At 44.4% G+C, this 10,416-nt stretch overlaps 1 long non-coding RNA gene across 1 annotated transcript; it reads left to right on the forward strand.

The window, feature by feature from the left end:
- Positions 1-3,127: 3,127 nt before the first annotated feature.
- On the forward strand, positions 3,128-5,259 carry LOC125439182. Its single transcript, XR_007245493.1, has 2 exons — positions 3,128-4,532; positions 4,691-5,259. It is a non-coding gene; the product is annotated as an uncharacterized LOC125439182 (long non-coding RNA).
- Positions 5,260-10,416: the final 5,157 nt, after the last annotated feature.

Raw genomic sequence — 10,416 nt, forward strand, 5'->3', positions numbered from 1 at the left:
ATCAGAAAGGAGTATTTGAGTTAATTATTGTTAAGTATTCTACAGGACATTTTTTTACTGTTTTCGTTATTTTTGATTATTTTTTTTGCAAGCAAAGATACCATACATTGATTCAAAGTAAATATCTTATTAATCTTGTCCATATAAGTGCAGGTTAGTGATCATATGTGGTTGCTGTTCCCTGTGAACAGGAATATGTTAGAAAGATCTTCTCCCTCTTGCTGCATTCCAAAGAAAACCCTCTCTACTATTCTGGATATTGCTTGCAGAACCAGTTGAAAAAGTCCAGAGGAATTTGGCCATGAGTTCGTCACAGCCATTGGATTGGTCTTCTCCATTCTGTTCAATGTTGACAGTTGAGTCTGAGCTAAACATCATACAGAAATGGTGCCAGCCTTTGAGTCCGTCAGTGGTTTTCATCAGGTTTTAGACCGTACCAGTTGAGAATAACGAAACCCTCGCAAGCCAAGCACGTCCTGAGTGTAGGACAAAGCTCATCTTGCTTCTTTTAGTTGTCTGAATGCCAAGCCAGAGTAGGCCACGTGAGCCAAATAAAAAGGCTGGGGATCCGACCACAGTTCACCTATGCTTTGGGGCATCTTCTCCCATATGTCTAGTTCAGGTCTGCAACCTGTGGCTCTCCAGATGTTCATGGACTACAATTCCCATCAGCCTGCAATGAGTTTCAGCCTAGAATTTGCCTCCAGATAGCCTGACTATTTATCGTAGCCCCCAGCATGGCACGCTGGTGAGCTGATGGGCTGATTGGTGAGTCCATGAACATCTGGAGAGCCACAGGTTGCAGACCCCTGGTCTAGTTGGAGGCAAGTGTCACTCAGCCTCTTGCTAGGTGCCCAAGTACACCTGCCCTCAGAAAGCATCAGGAAGTGAAAAACAATATGCTTCTAGGTGTATATTGTTAAAGGAAATCTCAGCATGTGGGATGTTGTTAAAGGGAATCTTTGCATGCTTGTTCTGGCGGCTGGCTAAAAGAAACGTATTTTGTGGGATGTGCTCTGCCAGACCCAATGAAGCCAAAGACATCAGCTGCTGCCTCATGTGATGTATCTGTTGCTAGACTGCACCACTTCAAAGGGCAGGCAGTGAGATCAAATGTTCGTCTGTGCCCTCAGGCTAAAAAAAGAATACCCGTGTATGAAAAACTTATCATATCAAGAGAGAAGGCTTGGATACAAGCTTCAAGAGATTTTCTCTCGGCACTGTCTTTCAGTGGGATGACAAAATGTTCACTTTCTCCTTTGCGATGCTCAAGTTTTATTCTGTCGCATAGTTGAATAATGCAGGGAGGACAAACATCATCGTTCAGATGGTTGCACTGACTCAAGTTCATGCAGCAGGATGCTATAATTGTGCTGAAGGAAGGAAGGGTCTCTTATGTACAGTTGTCCTCACTTCAGGATATGCTTTTGTGGAAAATGCAAAATTCCTCCATGATATAATATGAAAAAAAGTTTAAATGACATCCATTTCACTCTGGCAGGCGTGTGGAAAGTTGCGTGTCATGAGTTACTGTTCGTAAAAGAAGAGTGAATTCTTGGGTTCTCTCAGATGGGAATTTAATGGATGTTATTTATACCACCACAAAGTGTCCTGCAGCAATACTTGAAAAGTGTATGCCAAGAAACGAAGAAGGGTAAAGATTCCTTGAGGCCGTGTGTGTCCACACAGCAGATTAAAACTGGCTTAATTCTCCTTCCTCCTGGGTCCATACACTGACTTCAAGACCTGGTGCAAAAAAACCGTTTGGTTGTGGTGGGGGAGGCCGGCTGCCCAAACGGTGTGGGGGGAGGGGCGGAAGATTTTGCACCAAGCTACATTTTCCCTAGATATGTCTCTGGCTTCAGTGGCCCATGTTTAACTCAATATGCCTTTATTAAAAGGACAGGACATTTTTCATCCCCCCTCCCAGGATTCTTTGAGGGAAACAGGCAGTTATTATGAATTGGATATGATTAGATTGCAGGTTTGGGACACTTTAGGAACTGTGCTAAGATGCTTGGGCTGTTTGTAATGATGGCGAGAGGCTCTGGATGTAATGGAAGGTGACTTTTGGTAATTAGACCATTTACTTGTGGGCGGGAGAGAGAAAGCATGCAACTGTATACATATTTTTTGTGAAAAGACACGTTAAAATTAAATTCTGCATTGAACGGGAGTGTAAATCCAGTTGATCTGCAATCACGATCATACATTTTGTATTTCTTGTGACCCCATTGATCATTTCCTGCATAGCCATTGGCAAACAAATTCCTACTGAACATTGCTGGTCTGTACTATGGCTTTCTGTGTGAATTCTCTACTATAGAAGCACTGTTCCGCAGACACAGTCCCTATGCAAAGTAAATAAAGGTCTGTGCCGTATGTATATAGGAAGGTTTTGAATGCTTTTCGGCTTTTGAATGAGATGCCAAGTTCAAAAGACATGCCTATTCGACTATGTCCAGAAATGTAACTTTTTGCCACCAATTTGACCGCATCTGGTGGGTGGATAAAATTCTCTTTTCCCTTGGCAAGACAGAACCGATGTCCAAGAGAGAACTCATCTGGTGGTGGTTCAGATGAGTTCTTGATCTCCATAAAATAAGGTCAGATGCTGATAAGTATCTTGGGGATATGATTTGCAGGTTCTACTTCTGCCCAACGGGACTCTTTGAATATAGCCTACTTTCTCCATCTATCAAATTACTAGCGCCGGGGAGTTTCAGGCCTTCCTGCATGTGTTCTAGGCTGAGGTGATGGTAATGCGGTGGTACAGTTCTGAGATTGTGAAGGGGACTGTACCAGTTCAGATTGCGGGGGGCAGGGAGGAATCACAGTTTTGGATGCTCCCTTGCTTTAAAAGGTTCTGTGCAAGAAAGAAACTAGCATAGCAGGTACAGAGCGGACACTTGGCTGGAACCTTCCTCTGAGGTTTTTAATTATAGAGAATGTTTTATGTGGTGGAGCATTTTAAAAAAACAACAGCACCCCACTGGCAAAGTCTAGGGAAGCCGAAATGTATACGTGGAGACCAGGCCCTGGTTTAGAAATGAATCCAAAGGGGAACATTCCATAGCGCGGAAATAAAAAATTAATTTTAATCGAAATCTGACAGCAGATCTTCCTGGGCTTGAGAATCATTTTCAATTTGCTGGCTGCCACCGCAGGGAGAGGGCAGCGGCGGGAGAGGCTTCTCAGCAACCTGTTTCATGGCTTTATTTTCGCAACCGAGGGTCTTGCCAAAGAAAGAGAGAAACGTCCTTTAATTATAACTTTTCCTCTTGTTGGCGGTCTTGTTGGCAAAAACAATGGCTTGCTGTAAATGTGATGCCTTTATGACTCTTTTCAAGTCGCGTTCCTTTTGTGGATGAGATGGGTTGTTTATGAGATTCAGCGTTCTGGAGTTGAGCCAGTGACACATGCAATGCAAAGGGAAGACAAACTTGAATTATGTCTTTTAAAAAAAACATTTCTAAAGCCCTTTTCTTACCAAAAGTAACTTTCTTCTCTCCCCCCCCCCCCACCGCCCCACTATGCAATCTGTGGAAAATAAGCCTGTCAACATTGTTTAGGATCTCATCTGTGTCTTTAGGGGAACACGAGGTAACGTTGGATTTTTCTCCCTTTCCAAAGCTTCTGGGAGCTATCAGGAAAGTGACAGTGTGTGGTAGAAAAGCTACTGAAGATGGTGAAATTATTCTCCTTGATGAGGGTACTCGTCTTGTCCAAATAATTCTATTGCCTGGGAGATCCAGATGGAGTAGGATGTCTTAGGTCAAGGGTATTCAAGCTTTTGGAATTCTGACACACTCAATAAAATGGCTGCCACAGCTTTACCTTCCAACATATAGTAAAGATCCCTGTGCTTTGGTGACAGGTGGTACCAAAACAACATTTTTTAAAATCTGCTCAGTCAATAAAATCTCCAGTCAGAAGTTTTGCTAGTCAAAAGCTGCACCCAGTCCACAGATTTTCTAAAAAAAACACTGTGTGAATGCCAAGAAAGGTATTGCCGGGTACCTTGGCACCCACAGGCAACATGTTTCCCCCTGAGGGCCTTTAAGGGGGATCCCCCCAAGGGAATTCTGTCAGGAACAGCTATACCTGTTGGCTCGCACTTCTCACCTTGATGTCCCATAATGCTTTGCTGGTCCTCTCTGTTGCAATCCATACTTTCTGCTTCTCAGCTGCTTGATTTGCACTGTCCCAAATAGCAGCCCCAACAAACCACTGAGGCACTCCCATCCCATTTTCAAATTATCTTGAGTTCCAAAGGTCAGGATTGGGGATTTGCGGCTTAGCTGATGATATCCTGCGTGGCACTGAGAAATCGCACCTCTTTTTGCTCAAGATCTGTCCTGTGGCTTTCAATGAGGCTACTCTAAAGTAGCTGAGCTGAGGGCATTGCTCTCAACAGGACTACTCAGGAGTAGCCAAGGTGAGAACATTGCAGTCTTGTGTATCCAGTGGACCTCCCTGAAATGACCGACTGTGAACTCTGCCCATAAAGATGGTCACAATGCTCTAGAACAGTGGTGGCGAACCTTTGGCACTCCAGATGTTATGGACTACAATTCCCATCAGCCCCTGCCAGCATGCCCAATTGGCCATACACAATTGGCCAATTGGCCATGCTGGTAGGGGCTGATAGAATGTAGTTATAACTATCTGGAAGTCTCAGAATCTAAAGAATGACAAGAATAATAACCATTCCAATCATTGTGAGGTGTATGTTCTGCAAGGACTGTTGTGGAAGAGAGAAGCACTTAGTTTGCCCTAGAGTGGGTTTTGCTCTATGATTTCCTTCTTCAATGTAGTCTGTAATGGGGGGGGGAGGGGCCTCTGTCATATTTTGCATTACATAATGCCAACAGGCCAACTCCAGAATGAAATGTTTCTTTTTAATGAAGTCACACACATTTCTTTTTTGAACTTCACTGGCAGTCCTACTATATTCCTGCCTATATATGTATAAAGGAAACACTTATTTGTTTGAGAGATTCTGGCGTTTTGTTTTTTTATTAAAAAAAACACGATGTAGCTCAATGGGATGGCTCTGAGGTTAAAAAAGAGAAACCTTTTTATGTTTAACAATATTGTGTGGTTGAAAATCCTTCCGTATAAATTTTGCACATTCTTTCTCTTGCATGTTCAACCTCTTAAGTTCTACAGCTGTTTGGAACAAGCAGTGATGTATTTTTTTTTTGTAAATTGTTTTTTTGACACTGAATTATAAATAAAATGTTCAAATATTATAAACATTGGCATCTCCCAATTCTTCAGCAGGTTCAGGCTTCTGGTTTGATGCTACCTGTTTAAGGTAACTTTTATCTCTTAGGATCTGGGGGGACATAACATTCTGTTATGCCTTGTATTTGAAGGTGATTAAGAAAAGGGTCGTAACTCAGGGGTAGAGCCAGAGGTGGGATCCAGCAGGTTCTCACAGGTTCCCAAGAGTAGGTTACTAATTATTTGTGTGTGCCGAGAGGGGGTTACTAATTGGTGATTTTGCCTTGTGATTTTTGCCTTAGTTACACCCCTCCTCTCAGAAGTAGCACGCAGAACTTGAAGCAGTCTAGCAGGAGGTGCACCAGCGTGCGTGGCAGCCTGCGCCTGCATGCATTCGTTTCCCACCCAAGGACCGGCACAGCAGCTGCATCCTTGCCACAGCCCCACCCAGGAATGCCCCGCCCCCAGAATGCCTGGCCACGCCCCTGGAATGCCCCGCCCAGCCCCATTGGCGCTACGCCACAGTTTGAATCCCACCACCATGGGAACCTGTTACTAAAATTTTTGGATCCCACCACTGGGTAGAGCAGTTGCTGAAGGACCCATTCCTTGAGGTTGCTAGTTAACAGATCTTGGGTAGGACTCAAAGTGCATTAGAGGAGGAAGAAGGAAGAGTTTTGGATGTATATCACCACCTTTTCTCTCTGTGTAAAAGTGAGACTCCAAAGGTGGTTTACAAGGCCTTCATTTCCCTTTCTCTCTCTCACAACAGACACCTTTCAGGAGGTAGGTGGGGCTGAAAGAAATTCCAAAGAACTGCATGACCTTAGCCTCCCAAGGTCACCTGCAGCAGGAATGTAGGGAGTGCAGAAGGGATCACATTTAGTTCACTGGGCAGATAAGCCCCCTCTGCCACTCCAAGGTGGAGGAGTGGGGATTCAAACCCGGTCCTCTCCAGGGATTAGAATCCACCTGCTCTTAACCACCACAAGCCCTGCAAGCCAAGTGGAGGCCCGGCAGATGTGAGCTGATCAGGATGGCTTAACCCTTTTAGCATGCAGAGTGCCCAAATTGTGTCCCAAACCTGCACTTATTTACCTGTGCCAATTCAAAATTTAACCTGGAGGTTTTAGCTCTAGAAAAACCAGTTGGTTCCCTCTTCCTCCGCTCCCCACCTGCTCGAAAGTAGGCCAGCCTGCTCAGCCTCCAGCAAGTCAGGTCTCTGCAGCATCCCCTCGCTCACCCCACCACCCCTCGGGGTATCAGCCACCTGAGCATTGCACCAGGCTCCGCCAGTCGAGTCCCTCCTTCCCACCAGAAAAGCATATTGCCATGCCTCTAGTGAGCCTGTGGCCAGCCTCACGGCTGTCTCTGTGGTGTCTGTGTTTACTTTTCCACTTCCTGATTTTACCTTCAAAAGATGCCCACAGAGAGGGTTCTGAGTGCCACCCTGGCACCTGGGGAGCAGGTTCACATCAATTGGCTTGGTGATGAGACCACTTAAGCTGCTCTAACTCCTATGAGCAGTTTAATATGTGGTTTTGTGGGCTGGTCTTCACCAAAATAGTGCTGACTGACAGCTCTCTTCCCCATTACAAGGATCATGAATAACATTTGTACTTTGAACCAAGATACTTCAGCTGAGAATCTATGTGTATTGAGTAATCCTGGCAAAATTGGTAGATCAAGTTGCCAATGGTGTAAATTGGTATCGACAACATAGACGTAAAGTCTTGTATAAGTCTTTCTTTTTTTTCCCCCAAGGAACCCTGTGGATGTAGTTACGTTGGGATGCGGGCATAGGATCTAGAATGCCCAGCTCCCTCATCAAACTACATTTCCCATGATTCCTTTTCGGGGGGGAACCCTGACTGTTAAATAGGAATCAAATTGCTGCAAACGTTGAAGTGCAAATATGCCTTCAAGTACACTATAATTCCTTGATTCTGAGAAGTCCACTGATGAAAAAACATGAATTATTTTATGGGAGCCTTCAAAGCAAATGGATGGTTTATTTGGGCCAATATAAACTTGGCATATTTGGCTGCACTGCTCTGTTAAAAAATCAAGTTTCCTCAAGTGCCTTCTCGTGCAAATTAAGTAGGTCTAGCAAAAATAAATAAATATTTTAAAAGCTCACTCCTGGGGCTACATCACAACCTGTAATCTTTCTTCACCACAAACCTCATACTTACGAACCCTCTATTTTTAACCCAATGGTGGAATGCATCAGAGTTTAGAGAGGTGTCTAGACAGTTTTCTAGGGGGAGGGCATTAAGAAAAGAACAGGAAATGTCTTGCATTTCAGAGTAAGTGGAGATGTTAAAAACTTGTTTCAATGAGTAGGTGACTGCCTGGGAAAAGCAGAGTTTACTTCAGATTTGTATATTAAAATGGCAGAGAATATTCCCCCCCTCCCCCACAAAAAACCTCTCACAACCAAATAGAACTGTAATTTTTCAACCTGTTTATGTCAGGTTTTACTGAAGACAATGGTATTGCTCTAGAATAAATTCAGTTATGGATGAAATAAAGCACTGCTACAAAGCATGAATTCAGATATATATGCAAAACATTTCTGGCCCTTTCCGCACGGGCCAAATACAGCGCCCTGGGGACGGCAAAAACGCTGTCCCCAGGGAGCTGTTCGGTGATAGGCCTAAATAGCTTGCTTCGAAACCGCCCAGCCTCTCACGCCATCCCAGCGACATGAAGCCATCTTGTTTCCCAACCTCACTCCCTCGAAATGCGTAGGGTTTTGGGAAACAGCTGCCGCTTCCAACCGTGACCAGCAGCAGCTGGAAGGCTATATCCCTCCCCCCCTTTCCTAACCTATCACCTTCCCCTTAACTGTCCCGCGCGGTCAGCCAGGCCTGGCATCGCCTCTGCTGCCGATGACTTGGAAGCGGATCGGCAAGCAGGGCAGGAGTGGCGTGTCCCTCTGGCCTCGCCGACGCCAGCCCGGACTGTCGTGAGGGAAGGTTGCAGTCGATCGTAGGCAATGGCAGCACAGCACGAGCGCCATCTTCCTGGTAGTTTCAGGACCGCTTCTCACGGCGAGCGAGTCCAGGGGCTATCGGCGTAATGTACGCCAACCCAACCCCCAGCGTGGCCGTGCAGAAATGGCCTCTGTTAGCCCTTGCTTTCATCTCACTGCAAAAGCTTTATTTTTAAAATCATTTTATGGTAACTGGAAGATCCAAAATAAAGGGTAATATTTTTATATGGCCCAGGGTGGAGGAGGCCTGGAAGCTGTAGATTTCATTGGAGAAAGCAGTGTGTGGGGAGAATGATAATGTTAATATTATCGAATGTTATTTAACATTTCGTAATAATACTTTATGTAGCTGACGCTCACTTTAATTTGGATATGATTCCGTTTGTGGCTTAAGTAGGTTTTCATTGTTAATCCTACGGTTGCTATGCCAACAATCTGGAGGAAAAAATCCCCTACACTGTTAATAGAGGCATTATGTGTGGCAAAAGAGCAGTTGAAACGTTTTATGACATGAAGGTAAATAACATCCCATTAAGCTTCTATTTAAAGAGGTTGGCTTCTTTCCCTTACTTAACCCTAGGCTGTTGGCAACTCTAGTTAAACCTATGGCAGATCAGAGGGAAAGAAAAATATTACTTTGCTTTGATTATGGGCTCCTGCATTGCAGGCGGTTAGACTTGATAGTCCTTTGGGTCTCTTCCAACTCTATGCTTCTACCGACTTGCATTACAGATGTGTTCTCCTAACAAGAGATTATTTGCAAATGGTGACACCTAGTGGCAGAACACGGTATTAGCCTTCTCATGATTGAAGCGAGGTCTCAGAGCAGAAAAATAACCTCGCGTCTCACAGTTATAAAGCAGGAAAACCCTCTCCCTTCCCATAATCAAAACACTGAATACTATACAATAAGAGAAAATCAAAGCACCTTCTGAAATGGAGATAGTCAAAATGTATCCTGTCTTTGACAGAGTACCCTCCCTCTGGCAGACCTACCCTCCATGATTTTTTAGTCCTTCTCAAAAAGATCATTTAAACTAGTAGTCATCACTATTATTTACCTATTTACTGTTGGAAGTGAAGAACTGTACGCTGTTTCCTACCTCAAACACAGAAGGGGTTTTACCATTGAGTCAGATAACTGGAGAGGATCATAAGCATTGACAACTCTTCTCAATCAAACTGACTCTATCCCTTTGATGTGTAGATTGCTATTCTCAGGGACTTCCTTCCTTCCTGCTTCTTCCTCCTCTCCACACTTCTCTCCCTTGCTTTCCACGCTGCACCATGTGTGCAGAGGATGCTGACTGCATCCATCCCCATCTAGCCAGATAGATTAGAATCTATCTCTCCACTTTTCTATCCTTAATGGAGTTCACTAATAAATACACCTTTTCTTAGGTTAGAAACTACAAATGACTTCGACTTTTCTTTGTGCCTACGCACACACACGCATGCTTGGGGATGTGTAATGCCAAGGTATCTCTCCCCAGAGAGATAACATTTACTGCATTTATACCAGACTTTTATTTCCAAAGAGCATCCAAAGCAGTTTACATCTTTCTCCACCTTTTCAGCCTCACAACAGCCCTATGAGGTAGTGTGGCTAAGAGTGTGGCTGGCCCAATGTCACCCAGCAGGCTTCCATGGGACAGTGGGGATTTGAACCTGGATCTCCCAGATCTTTATCTGGCACTGTAACCAACCACTGCAACACACTGGCCCTCATTATTCCATAATTTCAAAGGAAGTTAAAATGACACACTTGTCAACTCCATGTTCTGCTGGCTCTTGAAAGAACTTGTTTTTAACCTGTCCTGGAGATCATAATGGGATAAGAGCAGCAAACCATTTTAAACCCTTTTTCTAATCTGAATTTAAGTATATAACTAGCACAAGAGCCCCGTGAAACAGAGTGGTAAGCCACAGTTCTGTGGTCGAAACTCTACTCGTGACTTGAATTTGATCCTGGCCAGGGTTTCAGGTAGCCAGCTCAAGGTTGACTCGGCCTTCCGTTTATCCAAGCCAGGTGAGTGAATTGAGTATCTAGCTTGCTGGGAATAAAGTGTAAAAGACTGGGGAAGGCAATGACAAACCGTCCCATAAACAAAGTCTGCCTAGTAAACATGATGTGATGTCACCCTATGGGTCAGTAATGATCCAGCACGTTCACATGACCAGGAAGTTTC

Source organism: Sphaerodactylus townsendi, linkage group LG09 (genome assembly GCF_021028975.2).
Source record: "Sphaerodactylus townsendi isolate TG3544 linkage group LG09, MPM_Stown_v2.3, whole genome shotgun sequence".
NCBI classification, from domain to species: Eukaryota; Metazoa; Chordata; class Lepidosauria; order Squamata; family Sphaerodactylidae; genus Sphaerodactylus; species Sphaerodactylus townsendi.